Source organism: Ornithorhynchus anatinus, chromosome 12 (assembly GCF_004115215.2).
Source record: "Ornithorhynchus anatinus isolate Pmale09 chromosome 12, mOrnAna1.pri.v4, whole genome shotgun sequence".
In the NCBI taxonomy this organism is placed as follows: domain Eukaryota; kingdom Metazoa; phylum Chordata; class Mammalia; order Monotremata; family Ornithorhynchidae; genus Ornithorhynchus; species Ornithorhynchus anatinus.
In genome coordinates this window covers 51872419-51885653 of record NC_041739.1, presented here as the reverse complement: position 1 = coordinate 51885653, position 13235 = coordinate 51872419, and the positions used below count along the sequence as shown (strand labels likewise).

General features: G+C 45.7%; 1 protein-coding gene across 1 annotated transcript in view; it reads left to right on the top strand.

The window, feature by feature from the left end:
* The first annotated feature begins 11640 nt into the window (after positions 1 to 11640).
* Positions 11641 to 13235, top strand: part of SEC24D (SEC24 homolog D, COPII coat complex component) — a 95043-nt gene continuing 93448 nt past the window's right edge. Inside the window, exon 1 of the mRNA XM_029076659.2 lies at positions 11641 to 11769. The gene's annotated coding sequence lies outside the window, so the exon portion shown is untranslated. The remainder of the gene's footprint in view (positions 11770 to 13235) is intronic.

Genomic DNA, 13235 nt, shown 5'->3' with positions numbered 1-13235 from the left:
TCCCCTGATTCCCAGGCCCAGGCTCTTTCCACTAGGCCAAGCGGGGCATTCTCCATCTTCCTGACTCTGCCATCCCATCAGCCAGCATGCGGCATCTGTTTTTTGTGTCAACGATTCAATTGCTTCCTTTGGTTTGCATCACTTGTCTCCAGGCTCCTACAGAGCTTTCTCTGATCATTTTTAAGCAATTAATGTGCATTCACCTCCCCTACTGAAGTGTAAGCCAGTTGAGGGCAGGGGCTCTTTCTGTGGTGTGCTTCCAAGTAGCAAGTAGAGTGTTAGGCACACAGTTGGCACTCGGTACATTCTGTGGATGTTGCTGCTGCTGCAGGCACACGACCTACAGCAGATATTCAGAGCCATAAAACAGACTCTCTTGAACTATCAAACAAAAAGGAACAGAAAGGAGAGGCCGCATTGAATATTAAATTACTTTCAGACCCACTGATGAACATTCATTAGGTTTGCCCAGATTATTTTCAGGCCTTAGGCAGATGGTGCTTATTTTCATGGCTGACGAGAGGATCAGAGATGAGGCAGAGACAAAATAGAGGGCGAGAATTTGTTTCCTGGGGGTCTGGGAACAAGATGCCATTTTCCGGTCATGTTTTCATTTTAACCAAATTCCCCTTTCACTCTGAATTTTGCTCCTTTGTCCATTGCTCCTCTTCCAGTGTGAGGGGATATTACTTTATTTAGGATTATTCTAACCTTCGTAACAGGGTGTAAAAATGGTCTGAAAAGCAGTCTTTGAATTCTGCTTATAGTTGGTTTTTCCTTTCATAACCTGAGGACAAAGAGAGACACCTTTCAAGTATTTTAAATAGGGAATTTGAATATAGGAGAAACTCTTAATATGTTGATAGATACATTGGGAGTAGTAGATTAGTGTACTGTACTCTGGTTCCTGCCTTTGCTTGGCGATTGTCACTATCAAAAATGTGTTCATGTTGCACAAATAATTTTTCTTTTCCCCCGACTTCCTTTTATCTTGGTTAAACTCATAAGTCAATTTAATTTTCAAGGTAAATTTGATTTACATCTTTAGGCAGAAAAAGATGAGGACTTTTTTAAAGAAAAGAAAGGATAAAGTGTCTAGTCGAACACTTTCACACAACTAATTCCTTAGTTAAGAATTTAAATCATTTTCCTCACTGTGGCAGTGATAATAATAATAATAATGACAGTATTTGTTAAGTGCTTACTATGTACCAGGCACTGTACTAAGCACTGGGTTGAATATAAGTGAATCGAGTTGGACACAGTTCTTGTCCCACGTGGGGCTCACAGTCAATTCCCATTTTACAGATGAGGTAACTGAGTCGCAGAGAAGTGAAGTGGTTTACCCAAAGTCACAAAATAGACAAGTGGCAGAGACGGGACTAGAACCCAGGTCTTTCTGACTCTGAGGTCCGTCCTGTATCTACCAGGCCAGTATCAGGGCAGTGTTCTCAGGGCGTTGAATCCGAGGGTCCAAAAATATCCCGATAGGCCCCCTCAAGATCCCAGTTCTCTCTCAGGCCCAAGGCGCTACTAAGGAAATAAAATATTTTGGTGTATGTCTGGGGCAAAACTAATAGCAGGTTGAAGATATTTTACAGATTCCACTTGCTTAGCAAGGCTAGTCATTTTTTTTACTCAGGAGCTAGGTAATTCCTGGGGACTATTATTTTTTGTCACATTTGGGGCCAGAAGATTAAAAAGTAGTAGGCTGGGGTTAGCTGTGATTCTGCATCCTTCCTGTTTGGTCCGGAAGCCTGTCTGCTTGACAGCCGCTGCCTGGGGATGATGAGATTCCTCCAGCCTTCCGTCGCCTTGTCGTTAGCCTGTCTGAACTAGATGTTTGAAGAGAATGGATAATGACAGAAATGTAGATGTCAATCAATGGAATTTAATAATCAGTGGTATTCATTGAGCATATTGTATACAGAGCACATTACTAGGATCTTGGGAGAGTACAGTACAACAGAGCTGAGAGACATGTTTCTGATCCACAATGAGCTGAGCATTTACTGTGTACAGAGCACTGGATGAAGTGGTTGTGGGGATTCAATACAGTTCTGTTGCTAGTCACAATCCCTGCCCTCGAGGAGACTTCACTGAGGCCTCTTGAACTTCAGCAGCAGGCACTGTGGGAGAAAAATACCCCTAGAGGCAATTGGATCTGTGACCTTTGGACATCTGATATTTGTCCCACCCCAACCCCTCAGCACTTATGTACATATGTTTAAATTATACATTATGAAGTACTTATTCATATTGATGTCTGTCTTCCCCTCTAGACCGTAAGCTTATTGTGGGCAGAAACGCATCTGATAATTCTGTTGTGTTGTACTCTCCCAGGTGCTTAGTACAGTGGTCTGCACGTAGTAAGTGCTCAATATATACCATTGATTGATTGATCATTTTTAAACATCTTAACTAGGTAGCCCTTAGTCCTCCCTAACTTGTTCCTTCCCATATTTATTCTTTAATATCACCCCATCAGTTTTAGAAGAAATGACGTCAGGTTAGGAAGAAAAGACAAGCAAAGAACTCTGTTTGTCCCTCCAAAATAATCTACAGCTGCCAACATCGCAAAATCAAAATTTAGACAGCGATAGAGAGTTGGAAACTTGAGGCATTTTCTTCGTCCAAATATCAGACAACAATGCCTAATCTTCCAGAACTAATCCTCACTTTAAAGCAATGTGTTTTGTAGGAAATCAAAACAATTTGGGCAACCACCCTTATTTGCCTAACCCGAAGAGACATATATGTGCAGTTTGTGCTATGCCTGGGGCAGTCAATGAACACATCCCTTCCAACTCCACAAAGTTTCTCTTTCATTGATAACGCAAAAACCTTCCTATAAAATCAGTTTATGAAAACAATGTTAGATCCCATTTTAGTGAATTAAATGAATCTATACTTTCCTTGTTCCATGGTAGCTGCTGAAGAAAAAACAGTGATTGATTAGCATGGCAGTGTTGAATGGAATGCCATTCACACACAGGTAGGGAGACAGTGTGGGCCAGTGGACACAATAACTGGGGTATTTGTTAAGGGCTATGTGCCAAGCACTATACTAAACACTGGAGAAGAAACAGAACATGAGGCTCACACTCTAAAGGGGAGTGTAGGCCTGGGAGTCAGGTTATAGTCTGGCTGTCACTTGCCTATTCCATGTCCTTGGGCAAACCCCTTAACATCTCTGGCCTCAATTTCCTCATCTATAGAATAAGGCTAAATACCTGCTATCCTTTTCTCTTAAAGAGAAGCAGCGTGGCTCAGTGGAAAGAGCACGGGTTTTGGAGTCAGGGGTCATGAGTTCGAATCCCAGCTCTGCCACTTGTCAGCTGTGTGACTGTGGGCAAGTCACTTCACTTCTCTGTGCCTCAGTTCCCTCATCTGTAAAATGGGGATTAAGACTGTAAGCCCCACGTGGGACAACCTGATTCCCCTGTGTCTACCCCAGCGCTTAGAACAGTGCTCTGCACACAGTAAGCGCTTAACAAATACCAACATTATTATTATTATTATTATTAAATTGTGAGCACTGTGCGAGGCAGGAGCTGTATCTAATCAGATTGTCTTGTGTCTACTCCAGCACTTAGCAAAGAGCTTGGTATGTAGTATTTAATAAGCAATGCTCTGCACTCAGTAAGCACTCAATAAATACCATTGAATGAATGATCATCATTATTATTATTATTAGGGGTTTTTCCAGCTTCACCTATAAGCATGTATAGGCCATCATCCATTCTCTTCAAATATACTGGATAGGATTTCCTTATTTGTGGTATGTGAGCACATTTTAGATTAAGTTGTGGTACCATTTTTACCTCTCTTCCCCAGAGTAAGTATAATGTGAGAGTCAGAAGCCCGTAATTACTTTCAACGCAGAGCCATTTTAATCATCACAGGATCAAAGAAGCAGTTACTGTAGTTACCTACTTTTCTGTAGGTATCTTCCAAGTGCTTTTCGGCATTATACAAATGAGCAATCCATTTGAAAACCTTTGAATTCCATTTCCTCATTTAGAAAAGTCAAGGAAATTGATGAAATGGAAAAACCGAGTCATACCGATTTCACTTTATTAATGAGGACCGGTTGTTTAAAGTGAGTACTTTGACAGCAATGGGTGAGCCATGGGAGAAAGAAGACTGCCAGGACTGAAGATAGAACTTATAACTAGCAAAATACAATGGCTATGACTTGATTTCCACCCACATATAGTGGCATAATGTTGAACATCACCTATTGTTCCACCTCAACAAAGAAGCCAAGTCCGGCCTTCAAACCCAAGCAGTAGGGTAGCAAGCAGGCTGTTCGGGCTTTGGTAAATTTTCACCATCGTTTAATTTCAGGTATGTTTTTTTTTCATGTTCATTCTGCTCACAGACCAGAACTGCTAGCTCCCAAATGGACCTAAATTCAAATTGGATATGGGACCTTTAGCTTCTTAGTGTTTGGTCCTGAAAGACTAGGGTATTCGTGGTGAGGCTATATACCTAATCTCTCCCAACATTGACTAGCTGGAGAGGTAATTTATTTTGCTTGGCCCACGCAAAGTACAGAGTTGTTTACAGGTTTGTTTGGGGATGATATGACGGTGTGTGTGTGTGTGTGTGTGAGAGAGAGAGAGAGAAAGAGAGAGAGAGACAGAGACAGAGAGAGATTCAGTGGTATTTCTGTGGTGAATAATTGGACAGTCGAGCTTTGTTTTGGACAAAGTAATCTACAATGTGTGTGTGTGTGTGTGAGAGAGAGAGTCAGTGGTATTTCTATGGTGAAAAACTGGACAGTGGGGCCATTTCTAGGTGTGTCTTTGGACAATGTGATCTACAATATGTGTGTGTGTGTGTGTTTGTGTTTCTGTTACAGTGTCCAAGACTGTCTGCAGAGGAAGGAATATGGTTTGAAGAAAAATTTCAGTTTGGGCCACCAGGGAGTCCAGCTCAGGACTTCCTTCAGGTCTTTTGCCTGGCCACTGCCAGGGAGTCTAGAACTCCCCTGGCCTGCCCCGTCCCCTAGGCCGGCTTTCTTTCTTACTGGACCAGAGAAAGAGGCCTAGGTTTTCTCCTGGGCAGGAAAGGAGGTGTGGGCACAACTGTCTTTGCCTACCACACCCAGAGAGGCCTGTTTGTGCCAGTGCTCACACTTCACATTCCCACATGAAGCAGGACAGGGGCAACCCTACTACCATTTTCCAAACAGACACCCACCCACAAACACACCCACACATGCTCAAACAGAGCAGACCAGCGGTCTTTTCATTAACAAATCTAACCACGATATGGAATTGTTAATGACTAGGAAGTGAGAGCAGTTCACTAATTACCATGATTAGATGAGGGATTCTGGCCAGGGTCCAGATATCACCAGAAAACTTTTGTTTTCCATAATGTATTACCCACTTAGCCAATTTCATTTAGTGGCGTACTGGCCCATCTGCTGAGACTATGCCTGGGTCTACTGTCTACAGAGAAGCAGCATGGCCTAGTGGCAAGAACACGGACATTGGAGTCAGAAGTCGTGGGTTCTAATTCCACTTGTCTGCTGGGTGACCTTGAGTAAGTCACTTCATTTCTCTGTGCCCCAGTTACCTCAGCTGTAAAATGGGGGTTGAGACTGTGAGCCCTATGTGGGACAGGGACTGTGCCCAAACTGATTACCTTGTATCTATCCCACCACTTAGAACAGTGCTTGGCATATAGAAAGTGCTTAACAAATATTATTATTATTATTACTGTCCAGGGCAGGAATATTTTTTGAAAGGAAATTTCTAAAGAGAAATTCTAGTTTTGATCTGAATCTGTGTGGGGCAAGCCAGGTTTTCAGTACCTAGCTAGCACTTGCAGGCAGTGATGAGGTAGTCTCCCACAGGCATAACTTCAAAGCTCACCCAGCCCAGCCCTGACCTTGTGACCCAAAAGCTTTCTAAAATCCAGGCAGGTTAATACTTTGTGCTCAAATGGGGGGAAAGGAGCTCATTGGAGTTGGCGGTGGGGGGATTGAACTGTGCTGTTGGAAGAGCACAGGCAATTTTGGGGACCGGAACAGATTGCTGGATTGCATGCCTGCCTATTCTGCTATACTGTACTCTCCCAAGCGCTTAGTACAGTGCTCTGTACATAGTAAGTGCTCAGTAAATACCACTGATTGAATGACTGTTGCTCGGCTCTTTCCTCTGGCAGGATTCCAGCAAGAGCTGTTCTATTTCAATAGCAAGCCTACCTTCTGCCAGGGTTTTTCTTGGTCATCATCAGTGATATTTATTGAACACTTACTGTGTGCAGAACTAAGTGCTTGGAATAGCGGTCCCATGGGCTCCAGTTGTTACTGAAACCAATCAACCAGTTAATCATTAGTACTTATTGAGATCCTACTGTGTGCAGAGCACTGCATTGAAAGTGCAGAGAGGTGTTTTGTTTTGTTGTCTGTCTCCCCATTTAGACTGTGAGCCCATTGTTGGGCAAGGATTGTCTCTATCTATTGCCGAGTTGTAAATTCCAACCGCTTAGTTCAGTGCTCTGCTCATAGTAAGTGCTCAATAAATATGATTGAATGAATGAGTAAACAGCATCACCCCTATTCTCAAGAAGTTTGCCATCTGATCGGTCTGTGATGTGGAGACATATAATGTATCTTAGAGATGAGAGGAAGAAAGTAGAAAGATGGGTATGTGCAAAAACAAGAACGTGTAAATCGAAATGTACAGAAGCCCTGTGTGTGGTTGTATGTAGTGGTAGGAGCAGAAAGAAGAAAAATTCATCAGGGAAAGTTTCTTGGAAGAGGTGGGATTTCTAAGGGGTTTTGAAGATGGACAGAGCAGGGAGGCAGGCAGTAGGAAGGTTAATAATAATACTAATAATTTTGATATTTGTTCAGTGCTTACAATGTGCCAGGCACTGTACTAACTGCTGGGATGGATACAGTCAAATCAGGCTGGAAACAGTCCCTGCCCCACATGGAGCTCACAGTCTCAATCCCCATTTTACAGATGAGGGAACTGAGGCATAGAGAAGTGACATGACCTGGTCAAGCCCACACAGCAGACAAGTGGCAGAGCTGGGATATGAGCAAGGGATAAGTAGAAGATAGTTGAAAATGAGGCACAGTGAAAAGATGTGTTTGGGAGGAATGAAGAGTGTAAGCGGAATGCAGTGGAAGAAAAGTTGAGAAGCAAGAGAAGCAGTGTGGCCTAGTGGAAAGAGCATGGGCCTGGGAGTCAGAGTCCTTGGGTTCTAATCCAGGCTCTGCCACTTGTCTGCTGCGTGATCCTGGGCAAGTCACTTCACTGCTCTGGGCGTCAGTTCCCTTATCTGTAAAATAGGGACTTCTTTTCTTGGCTTGTGAGCCCTTGTATTTCCTTGTATTATGTTGTATCTACCTCAGCACTTCCATGATTTCGCTATGGGCCAGAGATGACTCGATAGCATAAGACAAGACCTCAGTGCTTAGTACAGTGCCTGGAATATAGTAAACACTCTACCAAATGCCATTAAAAAAAGAGGGAGAGAATTGGTGGACTGCCTTAAAACCACTGGCATAATGAGGGATGGGTTACCATTGAAGGTTTTTGAGGGGTGGAGAGATGTATGCGGCAGCAGAATGATGTTTTAGAGAAATGATCTGGGGAGTAGAGTGAAAATTGGAGAGGGTGGAGGCAGGAAGACTACTGAGGAGGCTGATTCAATAGTCTATCTAGGGTGTGAAAAGGAACTGGACTAAATCCAAGTTGTAAATCCTTGTTGGAGAATAGGGTTCATGAGCCTCTTCTGTCAAGCTGACAGATTCCTAAGCCACTCAGGAGCCAGGTCTCAACCAGGCCCCCCAAAAGGCCCTCTCCCTTCCCCCCATCCTCCCACTCCCTTCAGCCCAGGACAGTGGGTGAAAGAGGGGAGAAAGATGGCCAGGCCAAAGAGCATCTCCTCCACCCTCCTTAGGGCATAAGTGCCTCTGCCACCATATGAAAGGCTCATCTCTGACTCAGGTGGGGCTGTTTTTTGCCCAGCAGCAACTGTGGCAGATTCAAGATATGGGTAAGGGCAAGTAGGAGGAGTGAGAATTGTTGCCAGAATCACCAGTGGCCCCCCCAGGGTCTGGATGTGACATCTGTTTTTCTCAGTTGTTCAAATGGCTCTGCCCATCAGGATGCATCCACGATGGGATAAAAGCCATGTTTACAATATCAGAATGGCTACCTGAAGCTAATGTTAATTTGCTTCAAAAAATAGCAACTGTCAATTTACCTATTTCTCTTTCATGACACTAAGAACTAGACTGCTAACTTCAGCACCACTAAGGAATGTTTGAAATACACACCTGAAAAAAAATGGTTGTTTAGCATGCTTTGTGAAAACTGGACCAAAAGCTGAAATCTAATATCATAGTGGGGTAAAATCTCTAACAGTTTCTTGCCCTAATTTTAGTAAGTCTCTTGCTCATCCAAAAAACCCCACTATCCCATTGGGTTTACTTTGCAGAAGAACACAAAGCAAGTACACCCTTTATAATGTGTTCTTTAAAATGTAAGAATGTTACTGTGTTGTTTGGTAAAATAAGAGTTGACTGTGTTTTGTGATCATCATGATTTCTACCTAAGCTGTTTCTTAGCAATATCAATTAAACAGTAGTATCTATTTTTTGTCTTTTGTGGACAGAGCAGTGTACTAAGTCTGGAGAGAGCATAGAATAGAATTGCAAGGCATGGTCCTCACCTTCAGAGAATTTAGGGCCTAGAAGGGGAGACAGACCTCAAATTATTTACAGAAAGTGAAGGAAAAATTGATAACAGATGAGTAAATGCTTATATAGCAGGTAAGTCAACATGGGCAGAAGTATTATAGGGACATAAGTGCATAATTGGTGCAGGAGTGCTGAGGTGACAGAAGGGAAAAGAAAAATTAATCAGGGAAGGGCTCCTGGAGGAGAGGTGATGTTAGAAGGGCTTTGAAGATGGGGAGAGCAGAGGACTGGCGATCTGAAAGGGAAGGGAGTTAGAGGCAAGAAGTAGGCACCAGAAAGGGGTTGGAACAGGAAGAGAGGAGACTGAGAGGAGTAAAGAGTGTGAGGAGAAGAGTGGAGATAAGTAGGAGGGAGAGAGCTGACGTAGTGCAGTAGCATTTCTCACTCTTGCTAGTTTTCTAGAGAAATATATCAAGATGCTTGTACCCCAAAATATTGATTATTTGAGAAAAAAACAACCGAAAAGTCTGTTTAACCATAAAATGAATGTTTGGAATAAACAAAGTGGCCTAGCCATAAGGATGTTAAAGACTTTGTTAAAAAAAAAATATACTTCATTAGAATACTCTCTTCACCTCCTTGTCCCAGACAGAAGGATCAAGTTATGAGTTTTACCCTTGATGATACTAGAAATGCACCTTTGTGTAATTGTTTGTGGTTTTCATGTGAAATGTGACTAAGCCCATCCAAGATAGGTTGCTTCTTGATTACTGTGTTTTCCTTTACATCCTGGGAAGTCATTTTTGCCACAATTTAATGACTGTAAACTCTGGTAGTTTGCAGAGAGTGGCTGTAGAAGCTACCGTTGAGTGACTAATTCTCTGTTTCCCAGTCAGGAAGTGGACATTGGTCAGGACCCAGAAGGTTAAATTCCATGTTCCACGCTGGTCCCCTTTATTTCAAATTTCTCATCAGTACAGCTATCTGAACTCTGTAACTTCTGGGCCATAAACCGGGCCTGTTCACCAATCCAGTGTATCTGCCCTCAGTTTAACCCACAGGCCCCTCCTGCACCCAGTAGAGCCCCACGTTTTCCATGTCTTCCTTCCCTGATGCTCAAACCTTGTTTGGAGGAGTTTCCTTTAATAATGTGCGGTGACACCATCCTTCAGTCACCAGACATTTACTCTCCCCTCCCTTTGAAGCCTTATCAAAGGCCCGTCTCCTCCAAGAGGCCTTCCCAGACTAAGCCCTACTTTTCCTCATCTCCCACACCCTTCTGCCTCGCCCTGACTCGCTCCATTTACTCTTCCCCTCCTCACAGCCCCACACTACTTATGTACTTATCTTTAATTCTATTTATTTATATCAATGTCAATTTATTTGTTTTGATGTCTATCCTCTCCCCACCCCTCCCTCCCCAAGACTGTAAACTCGTTGTGGGCCGGGATTGTCTCTATTGCTATATCGTGTTTTCCCAAGTGCTTAGTACAGTGTGCTGCACAAGGTAAGTACCCAATAAATACGAATGAATGAATGAATGAATGAATGAATGAATGAATGAAAGAATGAAAGTGGCCCGTGCAATAGAGTGTTTTCTGGCTTCCAGAATAAACCCCTCATGTGTACATACATGTATGTAGAGGGGTTGCCCACGAACATGTGTTTAGGGAGGGTGCCTGCGAACATCTCCCACAGGACCAACGTTGCCTTTTCATTCCCTGCTTCCTCCTCCAGGAAGCTCGCTGTGGGCAGGGAATGTCACTGTTTATTGTTTTGTTGTACTTTCCCAAGCGCTTAGTACAGTTATCTGCACAGAGTAAATGTTCAGTAAACACAAGTGAATGAATGAATGATTGGTTTTATTGTCCTCTCCCAAGCTCTTAGTATAGTGCTCTGCATACAATAAACACTCAATAAATATGATTGAATGAATGAATGAATGAATGGTTATATTGTCCTCTCCCAGGTGCTTAGTACAGTGCTCTGCATTCAGTAAGTGCTCAATAAACAGGATTGAATGAATTAATGGTTTTATTGCCCTCTCCCAAGTGCTTAGTACAGTGCTCTGCATACAGTAAGTGCTCAATAAACAGGATTGAATGAATGGTTATATTGTCCTCTCTCAAGTGCTTAGTAAAGGGCTCTGCACATAGTAAGCGCTCAGTAAATACGACTGATTGACTGACTGACTGACTGACTGAATGTCTGAATGACTGACTGACTGAATGATTGACTGAATGAATGACTGATTGACCGAATGAATGAATGACTAAATGACTGACTGAATGAATGACTGGCTGAATTAATAATAATGATGGTATTTGTTAAGCGCTTACTATGTGCGAAACACTGTTCTAAGTGCTGGGGGGCGGGGGTAGGGATTGTCCCCCGTGGGGCTCCAAATCTTCATCCTCATACTCCAGATGAGGAAACTGAGGCCCAGAGAAGCGAAGGGACTGGCCCAAAGTCACACAGCTGACAGTGTGGGGGGCGGGTGGGATTAGGACCCATGACCACTGACTCCCAAGCCTGGCCTCTTTCCACTGAGCCACGGCTGCTCAGTCACTGAGTGACTGAATGACTGACTGGTTGACTGGCTGACTGAATGACTGACTGAATGAATAAATGACTGGCTGAATGACTGACTGAATGACTGGCTGACTGACTGAATGAATGACTGACTGACCCCGGCCGCCCCCCACCCAGTCCGTCTTGGCTTCCGCTCGGGGCGCGCGCCCGCCCGGGGCCGCGCCCACGTGCACTCCCCGGCCCCGCCCCCGGGCCCGCCCACGTGCGCTCCTCCCCCCGCCTCCAGTACGCCTGCGCCGGGCCGAGCCGCGCGTGCCCGCCGCCGGTCCCAGGCCGGAGCCGAGGGGCGGGCGCGCGCCCCGGCGGAGAGTGTTTGACGTGGCAGTTCCCGGCCGGTGCGCGCCGCGCCTGGGCCTGCCCGCGTGCGCGCGCCTGCCCTCCTCTCTCTCTCTCTCTGTGCGCGTGCGCGAGAGGGCTCTGCTGCAGGAGCAGCAGCAGCTGCAGCAGCTGTGACAGCAGGTCAGCCGGCACCGGCAGCAAGGAGACGCTTTGGACGCCCCCAGGTAAACCCTCCAGCCCCCTTCCACCCTCTGGCCAAGCTTGGACACCTCCCTTCCCGGTCAGCTGCAAGGGTGGGGGGACTTTTCCAGCTGTCCAGCCCAGGTGCCAGGGTGGGCACTAACTCGCTTTGCCATTCATTCAATAGTATTTATTGAGCGCTTACTATGTGCAGAGCACTGTACTAAGCGCTTGGAATGTACAAATCTGCAACAGGTACAGTCCCTGCCCTTTGATCGTTCTGCACTTTTAGTCTCTGCCCTGTTGCAGTCCGCAGGGGCCGGGCAGCAGCTGTCCAGCCTCAGGGGGGTTTTGGGGGGGGGGACGTCCACCTGCCCGGACAGCAGCCCGGTTCATCCTCCCTGCCTTGGGAGGTCGGGGTGGCCTTCCTCCCCTTGGAGGAAGGGATAAGGGGTTCCCAAGGAAGGGGAGCTGGGTGCCAGCTGCATTTCCTCCGTGCAGAGCAGCCCATTCTGGCTGCAGATGCGGGGATGCCCCCTCCAGAACCCCCAACGGGGGGCATTAAGTCCCCTTGGAGCCCCTCTTTGGGCTCCTCCAGACTGGGCCGGTCCTTGTCAGAGGCCTCCTTGCCCCATCTCCGAGCTGAGGCTGATGCGTGCGGGTGCAGCGGGGTAGGGGAAGTTTGACGTGGCAAGACTCCTCTTCCTAGGACGAAAGCTCCTCGCCCAGCAAGGTCCCTGACGGGTGGGGGATCGTCCCCTTGGGCATTTTGGCAACCTGGATGCCAATTAGGAGTTGCGAATGTCAGTGCTGACACTGTGCTGAATGCGCCCCAAGGGGCGAGATGGAAGGACCTAAGCTCAGGCTGCCACGTCCTCTCTGCTGAGCTGGGGAAGGGAGGGGGAGGAAAAAGAGATTCGGTCACTGTCGTATAGATTGAGCGCTTATTATGTGCAGAGCACTGTACTAAACGCTTGGAATGAGCAATTCAGCAACAGATAGAGACTATCCCTGCCCAACAACGGGCTCACGGTCTTCTGCTGTCAAAAGGGCTCAGAGGCCTTTCTGATCTGCCCTCCGGATCCCTCCACTCTCCTGGCCCCGGGGCAGGGAAGAAAATGATCATTAACCCAATCCCTTGGGTTTGGGACCCGGGGTGGAATCTTTCTTTTACCCCACTATAAAACAGGGACGCTCCGCAAACCCATTCTGGTGTCTTGAGCTTGAAACGCTCCAAGTGACCTATGACCGTCAGGGTTCTAAGGCAGCCATGATAAGAGAAATCATTTTTATGTCCGTGAAAGTGGGAGGGAAGGCAATCGGAGGCAAACCGTACCTAAGGTGTAACCGGTCTTTATTGGAAAAACTGGAGACAGGGCTTGAGAAAACAAAGTGGTGTTTAATTTCTGGGCCAAGGTGTCAGTTGGGATTGGCTGCTGTCGAATGGGGAAGTGCACAAGCCTCGTTGTGCTTTGTGATGAAGTGTTCCAATCCCCCTTCTTTTAAGTAT